Source organism: Harmonia axyridis, chromosome 3 (genome assembly GCF_914767665.1).
Source record: "Harmonia axyridis chromosome 3, icHarAxyr1.1, whole genome shotgun sequence".
Taxonomy (NCBI): Eukaryota; Metazoa; Arthropoda; class Insecta; order Coleoptera; family Coccinellidae; genus Harmonia; species Harmonia axyridis.
The window spans coordinates 12,548,348-12,560,913 of record NC_059503.1 but is presented as its reverse complement, the minus strand read 5'-3'; the positions used below and the strand labels follow the sequence as shown (position 1 = coordinate 12,560,913).

Genomic DNA, 12,566 nt, shown 5'->3' with positions numbered 1-12,566 from the left:
TAATTTCGAGTTCAAATTACCTCAAAACCGGGACCTTTAAGAAGAATCGGTGAACAGTGCCATAATTGACGATCTCTGATTAGCCGAATTTCCATCTCACCTGAAAAATTTCTTGTCCAAAAATTTTCGTAAAATTTTCTATAGGTACCTAACCCTTAGAAAATTTCTTGAAAATTAAAAGTTCCTTCATGGAAATATTGTATCATTTTATCGATTGATTCGACTCTGTAGATTACGAAAATGCTTGCAGTTGGGCGATCAGTACATTATTTCATAAATTATAGGCAAACATCTGAAATTTTCAAACAAAAAACTGATAATTTTCCCGAAGCTGCCACTTCTTCTGGACATGGGCTACGCACTTGAAACCCCACTATGTTTTAGAGCGGAACTTGAAGTTTGAAAAACGTTTTTATTTGAGGGGTCTATGACGAATAATTCAGGAGATATAACGATTTTTAGAGGCAAATTCAATTTTTTCCCAAATTTCGAGTTCAAATTTCCTCAAAACCGGGAGCTCTACGAAAAATCGGTGAACGGTGCCATAATTGACGATCTCTGATCAGCCGAATTTCGATCTCACCTGAAAAATTTTTTGTCCAAAAATTTTCGTAAAATTTTCCATACTTAACCCTTAGAAAATTGAAAAAACAATAAAAGTTCCTTCATGGGACTATTGTATCATTTTATTGATTGATTCGAATATTTAGATCACGAAAATGCTTACAGTTGGGCGATTAGTATATTATTTCAGAAATCATAGCAAAAATCTGAAATATTTGAAAAAAACTTGATAATATTCCCGAGACTGCAACTCCTCCTGGACGTAAGCTACTCCTTTGAAACTTCACTATGGTTTAAATCAGAACTTGATGTTCGAAAAACGAAACGAAAAATTATCAGCATTGTAATTTTTTTTGGAAATGAGTATTTTTTCCATTATTTCTCCAACATATTATGAAAAATAATCATTGTTATACTATATAATTAACTCAGAGTCAGATGCTCGATCGATGAAGCTCCTAGGAACGTTAATGAGGTCTGAAGTGACATTCATATTTGGATATCTGGGAACAGAGTGCTTACTCTGGTAATTAGTTGAACGTTAAACCCATCTTGTCGGAAATTGAGGAATCTCCATTATGGGATGTTATCCAACCCTTTTTGTCAAGGGTTAACGAGGCCTAACTGACAGTGGGTCACGAACCTCAGTATGAAGTATCCTAACTGGAATGAAATGGCGCCCTGGAGACAAAGATTAGCTAAGAAGCATAAGATAGCAACACAATGGAGTGACAGGTTTGGTTTTGCAACTGGGGAAGAAATATCGTCCCCTAATTCGTTAACGATTAGAAGGACGAAGTATAGATGGAATTATTAGATTACTGGCTCCCATGTGAGTTTGAACAAGTTTAACGTCGTTTCAGCGAAATAGTTCAGCTGTTTTTCGTCTAGTTTGAGCATCTGGATGAAATCACTGGGGTTCCTGAATTGTCCAATGTAAGAGAGTAAACACAATTTTTTTAAATTAAGAAAGGAGTATAAAAACCCTAGAATGTCTTAATTTTTCGATTTTACCTAGAAATAATTGAAATACTGAATATTTCCGATTTCCGAAAAAGTATGGTGTACATGAAAAATTTCATACTCCACATGAAGAGAGAAAACCTAGAATATCACAGAAAACATTAAGCTGCCAAAGTATGAAGAGGCACACTTCAGTAGGCACAGGAACAGATCAGGATGTTTGGGTGATATAACTGTGTCCTCCATGTGATACTCCTGATTTCACAGCCGTTTCAATGACATATAAAAACAGAACTGCCATCTGAAGAGTCAAATGTTGAGTTAAAGGTAAGCTTTAACAATATGGATCGATTATCTACTGCTCAGCGTATGAAAATTGTACTACAAGAATTGGTAAGAACAAATTCGAAGAGAGTGGATCTTAGAAGGTCATACATAATCGAAATGGACACTCGACCGAAACTACTGTAGCTGTGAGTAAAAAAACGTTGAAGAAGATCCGAATTTACCCATTCTCCGGCGCGCATATCATTTGGGCCTCTCTTACGGCACACTATGGCGTATTTCGCATCTGGATTTGCATCCCCATCCCCATAACTTTCAGGTGACCCTATAACTAAAATCAAATGCGTAGAACATATGCCGATTGAGTGCTTGAAGAATAAGCTTTGGATGAAGATTTTTCGCATCGAATTTTCTTCAGCGACGAAGCACATTTTCCACTTGGTGGTTATGTAAACCACCACCAAAATTGTCGCATATGGGGTAGTTTAAAATCCTCATGTAAATGTTAAGAAAAACAAAGAGTCTCTATAAAGTGTGCAATATGGTCTGGTGGACAAGCCGACAATTCTCATTGCTATAGCCAAATGATCACAGATTTTTCTGGGCTGGAATTACTGATATGGAATTGAAGGAGATATGTTCACAGATCTACTTTACATACAGATTTATCTATACTACTGATCTAGGACCTTCACTTGGAATTCATGAGGTCCATAGATACAACTGGCGAATAGATTCACCGAATCCAGTTCTGCCAACTTGCAGATCTTCCTACGCTGCCAGTATCTTCTTGAACGTTTTTAAAATAATATTTCTTATGATAACAGCAGAGTTGAGAGAAGCAATGACGTGAAATGATAAGTATAAGAGGTTGTTGGTCTGTATACTCATGTTGAAAGTATACATCGCATATACGGCTGTATATCATTTTCACGTAGACTTTATTTGAAATGAAAATATGTGTTGGGATTGAGAGAGAATGAACAATTCTCCTACGTACTGATTGTTATCAGCATTTGTGATGTATATTATTCCGTTCAGGAATACGAAACTTCAGGAATTTCGCAGTCACAAAACCAAAGTTGTTCAAAATCATGTGGAATGTATTTTGTGAGCAGAAATTTTCGAATCAGGGTACAATTTTTTTTTCACCAAAAAAAGTAATCATAAGTAACGGGTGTTTTTTTTTCGAGTTATATATATTACTGTTCAAGATGGCGACCGATTTAACAGCTGTTAAGTGATTTATTCTCAGTTTGGTTTGGAAATTCATCATGAATGGACTCACGCCTGAACAACGCTTGCAAATAGTGCAATTTTATTTCGAAAATAATGGTTCTGTGCGGAATACGTATCGCGCACTACGTCCATTAGCGATGAAGCGCTTTTCTGGTTGAATGGCTACGTCAACAAACAAAACTGCCGCATTCGGAGTGAAACTCATCCTCAAGTGTATGTCAAAACACCGTTACATCCAGAAAAACTGACTGTTTGGTGCGCTTTATGGGCTGGCGGAATCATTGGTCCGTACTTCTTCAAAAACGATGATGGCCAGAACGTTACAGTCAATGATGATCGGTATAGAGCCATGATTACTAACTTTTTCATTCCTGAATTGAACAACCATGATGTGGTTTCAACAAGACGGCGCAACATGTCACACAGCTCGTGACACAATCGATTTATTGAAAGACACGTTTGCTGCCGCCTAATTTCACGTTTTGGACCTGTGAATTGGCCTCCAAGATCTTGTGATTTAACACCGCTAGACTATTTTCTGTGGGACTATGTAAAGTCATTGGTCTATGCGGAAAAGCCACAAACCCTTGACCATTTGGAACACAACATTCGCCGTGTTATTGCCGATATACGGCCACAAATGTTGGAAAAAGTCATCGAAAATTGGACGTCTAGATTGGACTACATCCGAGCCAGCCGTGGCGGTCATATGCCAGAAATCATATTTAAAATGTAATGCTACAAGATAATCTTGCGGAGAAATAAAATTCATGTCAATCGAATAATCCATCTTTGTTTTATTGCAATTTAAAGTTCTAAAGCTCTAAAAAACACCTTTTATTTCTTTACCATCGATAGACAGAAGGCCAAATTACTTTTTGCCTTCAAAATAAAATATCACATTCCGTCCGCTTTCGAATAATCAACAAACACACACCCCGCAAATAAAAAAAACCTCTAATTCCCGGAGAAAGTATCGAGTTCTGCCGGAATGAGAGATGACTCCTTTCACCCCATTCAGAATATCCAATGTTGGACCTTCCACTTCCCGAGTGAGTTATCTAAGGCTCGGTTAATACGAAACCGATGGTCCGTCATTGTAATGGATGCCGAAGACGATCCGCGTCGTGTCCGCCTTGTTGAGCGACAAAAAAGGGGGCCATCACGAGAAGAAGGTATGCCTTTCCTTGACGCGCGTCGGCTAAAGGACTCGTATTACCTAGCCCTTTCAAGTGCCCGAAATGGGAACCTTTCTGGTTGAAATGGACGCGGATGGGTCGTATTGTACACTTATCACCCTATACGACGAGACCCTGTCGTAAAATGCCTCTCTGAATGTCGTGATTTAAATCCACCTGCCTCCTTGTAGGGTGTTTTTGTCGGCAGGACCCTACCCTAGGTGCGAAGTGGACGATATGTTCTCATTTTCGCCTCCGGGGGACCTTCCTGAGATATTCGGCTATAAGGTTACTTTAATGTTTCGTGTCTGCGGTGGAGATTGAGAGGAATTTGATGGCTGCATTGGATGCCGAACAGGGTTGGGTCATTATCGGTTTAAAGGATATGATATAAAGGATGTATAATAAAAGGGTCATTACAGCATAGCACTTTTTTAGCAAAATTTTGATAGTGGTGTTAGTTGGATACATGAAGGGTTTCACTAGCGCAGGTAGCTGCAGCTTTGGAAAGTTTATCAATCGAAAAAACATTAGGTCTCTAATTACAAAAGTCAACAAAAAATATTTTTTTTTTGGCGCCTTGGATTTCAGATTTGATTTCAACTATATTTGGGACGCTCAATCTGCACATGCAATTCTTTTTTCTCTATCAGCTCTACTTTTTTTAGATACAATGGTTTTATTGTCAGTCTGTGATTGAGTAAATTCCAGGTAAATCTTTAAATAGTGGAACCATTGCCAATCAGGTACCTGAACTGACCCTTTTAATTCCCAAACTCGGGTAAGTAAGAGGAAAATCATACTTCTTCTGTTATATGTAAAGTTGGGCTTAATGAAGCAATTTGTAAAGGCTCTTGATAATAATGGGTCATGTTTTGCATATACAGAGGTAAAAATGCATCAGTTGAGCACAAAACAACTCAAAGCAGGGATATTTGACGGCCCAAAAATAGGACAATTTAATAAGTATCCTTCCTTCATAATTTCAATGAATCAAGATGAACGAGAAGCTTGGACATCATTCGTTGCAGTTGTAGACATAAAGCTCAAAACTATGTTAAAATGGTTAACAATGGTTAACAAGATGCTTACAGTTTCAAATCCTTAGGATGCAATATGAGTATTAAAATACGGTATTTACACAACCACTTAGACCGTTTTCCAGAAAATTTAGGATGAGGAACAAGGAGAAAGATTTCACCAAGATATTAAAGTTTTGGAGAGCCGCTACCAAGGAAGATGGGACATGCACATGATGGCAAATGACTGCTGGAGATCAAAAAGGGACTGTTTAAAAAACATTCGAGAATGTCGCGGAAAAGAAGCTTTCGAAGTGTTGAGTGACTATTCGATTTCTTCAATGTTTGGGTTTGAGACAATGATTTTTCTACTCAAAATACTTTCAGTTCTCTACAACTTCCGGTTTTACCAGAAACAGACTACTACTTCCTTATTTCACGTTGTACACCCAGTATATTATTGCTTCATTAGATAGCTTTTTTGATGACTACTTTAGTAATCAGTACTATGTCGTACATAGTACTGATAACCACAGACATCCATGAATGGAAATCTATGCTACACGACCTGAATGAAAAGTCAAAGGAAATAGGACTAAAGATGAATCTTGACAAAACGAAGATAATGAGCCATAGTCAGGAAGATATCACTATAGATAAGATAAGCATAGAGAAGGTGGAACAATATGTATATTTGGGGCATATGATCAAAAAAGGAAAAGAAAAGAAAAAATTGGAAATTGGAAAAAGAATACGCTTAGCATGGGCAGCCTTCGGCAAACTGAGTTTCATCTTTAAGGACAAAAATATTCCTCTACACTTAAAACGCAAAACCTACAACAGCTGTATATTACCAGTGGCAAATTATGGTCTTAAAACTAATAACGAAAAAAGTGGAAGATGAGAGTAACTCATGTGTAGAGATGGTCACACAAAGTGACTTTTTGGACACCTCGAGAGACAAAATGAAGTATAGAAAGACCGAGAAAAAGATGGATAGACGACATAGTCGATGTAGCCGGCAAGCAATGGATGAGAACAGCAAAAGACAGAGAAGCATGGAAAAAACTGGAAGAGGCCCATGTCCGACACTGGAAGAAAGAGGGCTGAAGAAGAAGACTTTAGTAATATGTCATACCTTGGATAATAACTCAACAGTTCATGGGATTCTCATAAAAAAAATGGTGGCGACGAGGACTCACATTTTTTTGAATAATTCTACAGAAAAAACATTTTTCGAAAAAACCTTTTTTATTTTCGATTCTGCAAACACCTACTATTATAATTATGTTCACGGTTCGGACCAAAAATGTACAGGGTGTTTTTCAAAAGATCATAAACTTGGACAAATCAAATTCATCAATTTCAAGATGACATTTTCAACAGCATTTAACAACTCTGGTGGTGCCCCGCACATCTAAACATCGTCATCACTGTCCATTTCAAAAATTTAGATAACTCGTGATCCCCCGACTATCATAAATGATCCCACCTTTCAAAATAATCCATATTTATCTCCAAAACCGGTACCGAAAGAAACAGAATGCCGGCCTAATTCCGAATGCATCATACTTCCCGTTGTTTTTGTCGGAAGTAATGAGAACATATCGCCGGATACAAATGTCGAATCTTAGGGAAGACTGATGCGCACACGTCCGGTTGACGGGTACGTCCATTCCTCACGCGAGACAGAGAAATATCGGCGCTTTAACGTAAGCCTTGTAACCACTTTATGAATATGATATAACACATGCATATATCAGAGGAGTTCAGCCTGACGTTTCGGAATTTCGTGGGACTTGACAATCCCTTGCATACCTTGGAATCACCTCGATTACTCATAGACCTTATCAGCCGCTGTGTAATGAACATCGGAGAAGCCGTTGAGATAGTTGCGGTGTTTCTAGATAGGGGTAATATATGGGAGATATCTTGAAATCCCTAATTTCTTCCTGTTGTTTCGACAACTTCAATAGGCTGTCTAGAAGAGTTGTTGATTTGGCACATCTTCCAGATACTACACCTTTATGGGAGTTTGATAATTGGAAACTGCTGAATTTAAGTATATTTTAAGAGGAACCAATGGATGTTTATTTCATTGTGGAAAGGCAACTGTGCCTTTCGATATCAGCCATATGGCCGCCAAGGCTACAGTTGCTGCTGTTGCGTCAAGTGAATTTCACACAAACTTTACGGACAGTTGAATATTCAGAAAGACGCATTTAGGTCGAAAAACCAACCCCTGCAGGTACAGCGAGCGCTAAAAATAGAACTGGCACATCCTTGACGCCAGATCGGCGCTACATATGGTCATCCTGAAGTTTTATCTTAGGGCAAGGAATGAGGACGTGGACCAATCAGGGACTTGGATTGCGCTTTGGTATGCAGAATCCAAGGCGACGATTAACATCCCCAGGAAATTGGGGTACCATAGACCAGTACGCTCGTAGCTGTTACCTTGTAAACATATAACTTGTACAGCCAAATTCAATATATGTATAAGTTAAGAAATCCGGTGTTTCATTATCCCAATTTAATAGAATTACAGTTGATCGATTCAACCAAAAACAGCTGCATCATATTCTTTTCATGGAATTCTCCATGTTCAATGAATCGAATGTGGAATACTGACATAGACGTTATGTATCACGTGGTCCCAAAGAAAAGAGTCTGAAGGTATTAAATCACCCGATCTTGGTGGCCAATTGTGATCACCTCTTCAAGAAATAACACGGACAATAAACTTTTCTTGTAGAATTGCGATTGTTCCGTTGTTTGTGTGCTCGCTGCACCGTCTTGTGGACGATAAACTACCACATCAATATCTTCTAATTCTGGCCATAGAAAACCATTAATTACAACGTAAGTCCCAAGAACGGCGAGGAATTGACAAACCTGGGTTCTCGAGAACACTATACGCGATAGAACAGCAATATTCTCGGTTGTTGTTGAGCGGCGCACCTGGTTTCGTTTCTTCACATCACCAACTTATCCCAACAACTCAATTTTTTTCACCAGTTTTACTATTACCGACCGAGAAAGTATTCCACGACCCGAAATTGCTTAACTTTTCGAAATGTGACTGCAAATTTTTGTAGTGAATTTTAACAATTTCACTGCGTCGCTGAAACATGTATCGTTCCCTTTTAAGTAATGGTCTAGAGTATACTTGTCGAATGTCGATAACAGCTTGTATATATAAATGAAATCATCGATTCTATAGAGAAAGGTGAATTTCAATGAACGATCTTCTATGATTTGGTGTCACAATCTTATTTTATACATCTAAGTAGAAAAATCGAACTTTCAATGCGTGCATTTATAAATTTCATGTGCTTTTTCATAATTCTCAAAATATTGTCCAAGAAGTTAGTCATTTCATATTTAAATGGTGTCTCTTTGTAGGTCAACTGAGTAATTGAACGTTCAAGTGGGCGGACACCGAAATGCTGGTAAATGTATAGTGCGTCCAGTGAAAATTACCGTCAACACAAATTGTCCGACAATATAGATAATCAATTTTTAATGATATCGTGTACAATAGATCCAATCATTCTATATCATAAATACATACACTCCAACCAATAAATATACAAACTCTATTCAAGCCGTTCCTTCATAACTTGATAAGTATAGATCCGATAACAGTTTATGATAAATATGCAACTAGGAGAACCCCGTATTACACGAATATATACCTATAAAACATAACGACATCTGAGATAGTATTTATTGGGGATGAATTAGGGCTGCAGTTTATTGTTATGTGTTTTCCAGGACGGAATATCAATGAAGTGTATCAGCAGTTCATGAAATCTACGGCACATCGATTATATCAAACGACAGAAACAGAAAACTTGTGTGACATACGAGCGAACACGTTATACGCAGTCGGTGGTTATGAATTTAGGGGTGAGGTTGAATCAGCGAATTTTCCGGGGTTGACAGGAGTTCAGGGTGCAAGATAAAGGGTGTCAGAATTTGGCATTTGGAAATAAATCACTTGTCACGTACTGATACCTTCTACACCGATAGGGATTTTGAAATGCTGGGAATATGTTGAACGTGTTCCGCAATATATATGTGAAAATTAACGAAAGAGTGAATACGCAAATGCGTCATGGAGTTTGAAGTATAATACAGCGGATGGAGATTCATTATTTTCTTTATTTACGGATAATACCGAAATTCAATTAAAAACAAAAAATATATAGGATTATCCTTCAACATTTCGATAAGAGGATACAATTTTAATATTTTTGAAAACATCAGTATTCGGAATTAGGTAATTTCCAAATTAAGTTTTTCTTTAAAAAATGGGAAAACTGAATGATACAACTGTTATATCTACAGGGTTATACAATGAGAAGCTTCATTTTGAATTACTCTGCAGCTGTCAATTTTGAGGCTGACATCTTTGGACGTTCGACAAGTAAAAAATATATAAATAAAAATGGAGAGATACACGTTCCATTAACTCATCAAAATTGTTGAAATTGACTACAAATCCGGTGAAAATTTTGCCGTGACAGTTCACAAAACTAAAGCAATTTTAGGTCATCGTGAAATGCCTTCTCGACCGGAAATAGTGAAACTGGTGGAAAAATTTGAGTTGTTGAGACAATTTAGTGATGTGATGAATCGAGACCGTGTGCGTCGCTGAAGAACAACTGGGAATATTGCTGCTGTTACCGGTAGATTTGATGAATACCCAGATTTGTCGATTTCTTATTGATATTGGGCATAAAAAATTCCACAAACGACATTACATCAGAATTGGAAGATATTAATGTGGATGACGTTGTTTTTTCTACAAGACGGTGCTACAAATAACGAAACAATCGTAATTTTGCAAGAAATGCTTCTTGACCGTATAATTTCTGAGATGATCACAGTTGGCCAACGAGAACTTATTTAATATCTTCAGAATTTTTTCTTAGGGGCCCCGTGAAAGAAAAGGTCTATGAGAATGCTTCAACAATCGATTTGTGAACTTTAAATAGGAATTCGTGAAGTTATCGAGAACAAACAGTCGAAAATGTGCGAATTCGTTATGAGAACTTTCATGAAAAGGATATGGTTCTGCAACCGTGGCTGATATCGTTTCTCATCATCATGGCATACCTTTCTTCTCACAATGAAAAAACATCTATTGATTGCCTTTAAAAAATGAATCTTTTATTTTTTTTCCTAATATCAAAATGAAAACTTCTGTTGTAAACTCTCCAGAACATGAAATATTGAGATCCCAGTTATTACAGGTTTGCGCATGAGTACAGCATATGCGTGTTGCTTCCAAGTCTATCGAAAGTGGAGAAAGCTATGTATAACTTCAGGGATGAGAACAAATTTTCAGATTTGAAAATTGCCACTCACCAAAACAGTTCGATGAAATTCAATGCAGGAAATTTCCAGGGTCTCCAAATTCGGGTTTTTGGATTCTGCTTGGATGTCCATGGTTCGGATCATCACAAAATTTTGCAAGAAACTTGATTGATTATTCTATTTGAATACATACAAAATTTCAACATGATCGTATTTGTAATCACGGTAATATGGGTTATTTCTTCCCCAATATTTTTTATAATTCTAGTTATGCATCAACATAAAATTTTGCACGACGCTTTGACGTTTAGAATCGTTCAACATCCAAATTCAAATTTGAAATTTGAGAACGGATTCGTCATCAGTGAATCGTGCACTATGTTTTAAGAATCTTCGAAAATTACATATATTGTGAAATTTGAGCTGAAATTTATCAAAAACAAGCAATTCGAGCAGTACAATCAAAGCAATATTCACTCATCATTTGAAAATTCTGTTTCGAATCATAAATAGAACCACAAACAGAAATAAAGATTTCTTTCAATCATTTTATTATTTCGATTGACAAACGCTCTACCCTCACGTTTATCCGGAAAAATAAACAATTTCCCAGCGAAAAACAGCGTCGGACGCATATTCATCACATCCCGAAACTTGTTTGGCCTCTCCGCAGATGAAACAGCCGGAAAATTTGTAAACACATAAACATAACCCCTCAACCTGTCAAGAAACTTTCCAGAAAATTGCCGGTCCGCATGATATTCGATTCATTTTCGCCGGAGAGAGCATCAGAGTTGGCCCCGGCATTGTCTGCAACCTAGCCTTTCCCCCCCTCCTCCACACACAATCGGACAACTCCGAGGATCGCGAAGGCTTAAATTAATAAAGTGCGCTGGTATCGCGTTTCCGTATGAAAAGCCATTTCCCTAATTTCCTCCAGATGGCACAAAAATAACCGGAAACGACCGCTGTCGCCCCGAACAAACGCGGAACAGGAAGAGTAAATATCCATTTCCCGATGAAATTATCACACGCCCCACGATTTGCCGTACCGCGATCACGTGTTCGTCCGCGGCTCCGTACCTTCCAGGCGGCCCGGAGTAATGGGCCCCATTTTTCCTGAGGTTTCCCGGGGAAATAATAGAGGCGGCGTAATAACCGTAATGATTATTTTCCTTGGCGCACATATATCTTCTTAGGCCGTTGTGTTAAGTTTATTACGGCCTACATTTGTAATTGAAACAACGCGTCATCTTACCGGGGTTGAGTATAACGAACAGCCATTATTCTTGCAAATCGTTCAATTTGCAAGGGGACCCCCCAGGCTTGGGGCTGATTTGTTAAGGGTGGCCATGGATGTAACGAGATAGAATTTCGGTTTTCTTTTTAAAAGTTTATGGCTTTTTGATAATGAACTTCAATTCGCATGGTACAAAAACGAGGGATTAAGTGTATATAATTATAATTGCATGGATAAATTGTAACTAGATAGATCTTCAAAATACGATTATGTGATGCAAATTGGCGAAGGATCTGGTTACTACCCGTTGCCGAATGGCGAAGGAGCGAGGTACATACTATTTCAAAATTATGATTCTCCGGTATGCTTATGCGAATAGTATTCATTTGATGACTCAATTGCGTAGTTCTTTCGCAAGAATCGAATATTCTTCAAATTTATCGCTACAGTGCAACGATAAAATATAAAAACAATCAGAGCTTACAAGAGAGTTGCTTTTTAATCTGAATGGAAGGGATTTTGCCCATTTGTATTCGAATTTATTTCTCAATCAGACGGAAACACCCTTCATCCATTCAAGGGAACTGAAATTAATGACAAAACGAAAATAAGATGAATGAAAATGAAATGATTACTTCTCTTCTTTCATTTGAAGTTGAGTTTTGGTCATCAAAACCTGAAATACGCTAAACTCATCCATATTCCGGGTAATACTATTCAAATAAAGGTAGGAATTGCCAAAAATAAATGAAA

The 12,566-nt window shown here is 37.7% G+C and overlaps 1 protein-coding gene across 2 annotated transcripts in view; it reads right to left on the bottom strand.

Moving 5' to 3' along the window:
- The window catches only part of LOC123674477 (furin-like protease 2), a 272,487-nt gene that overhangs the window by 140,397 nt on the left and 119,524 nt on the right, over nt 1–12,566 (bottom strand). The gene's annotated exons all lie outside the window — the stretch shown is intronic.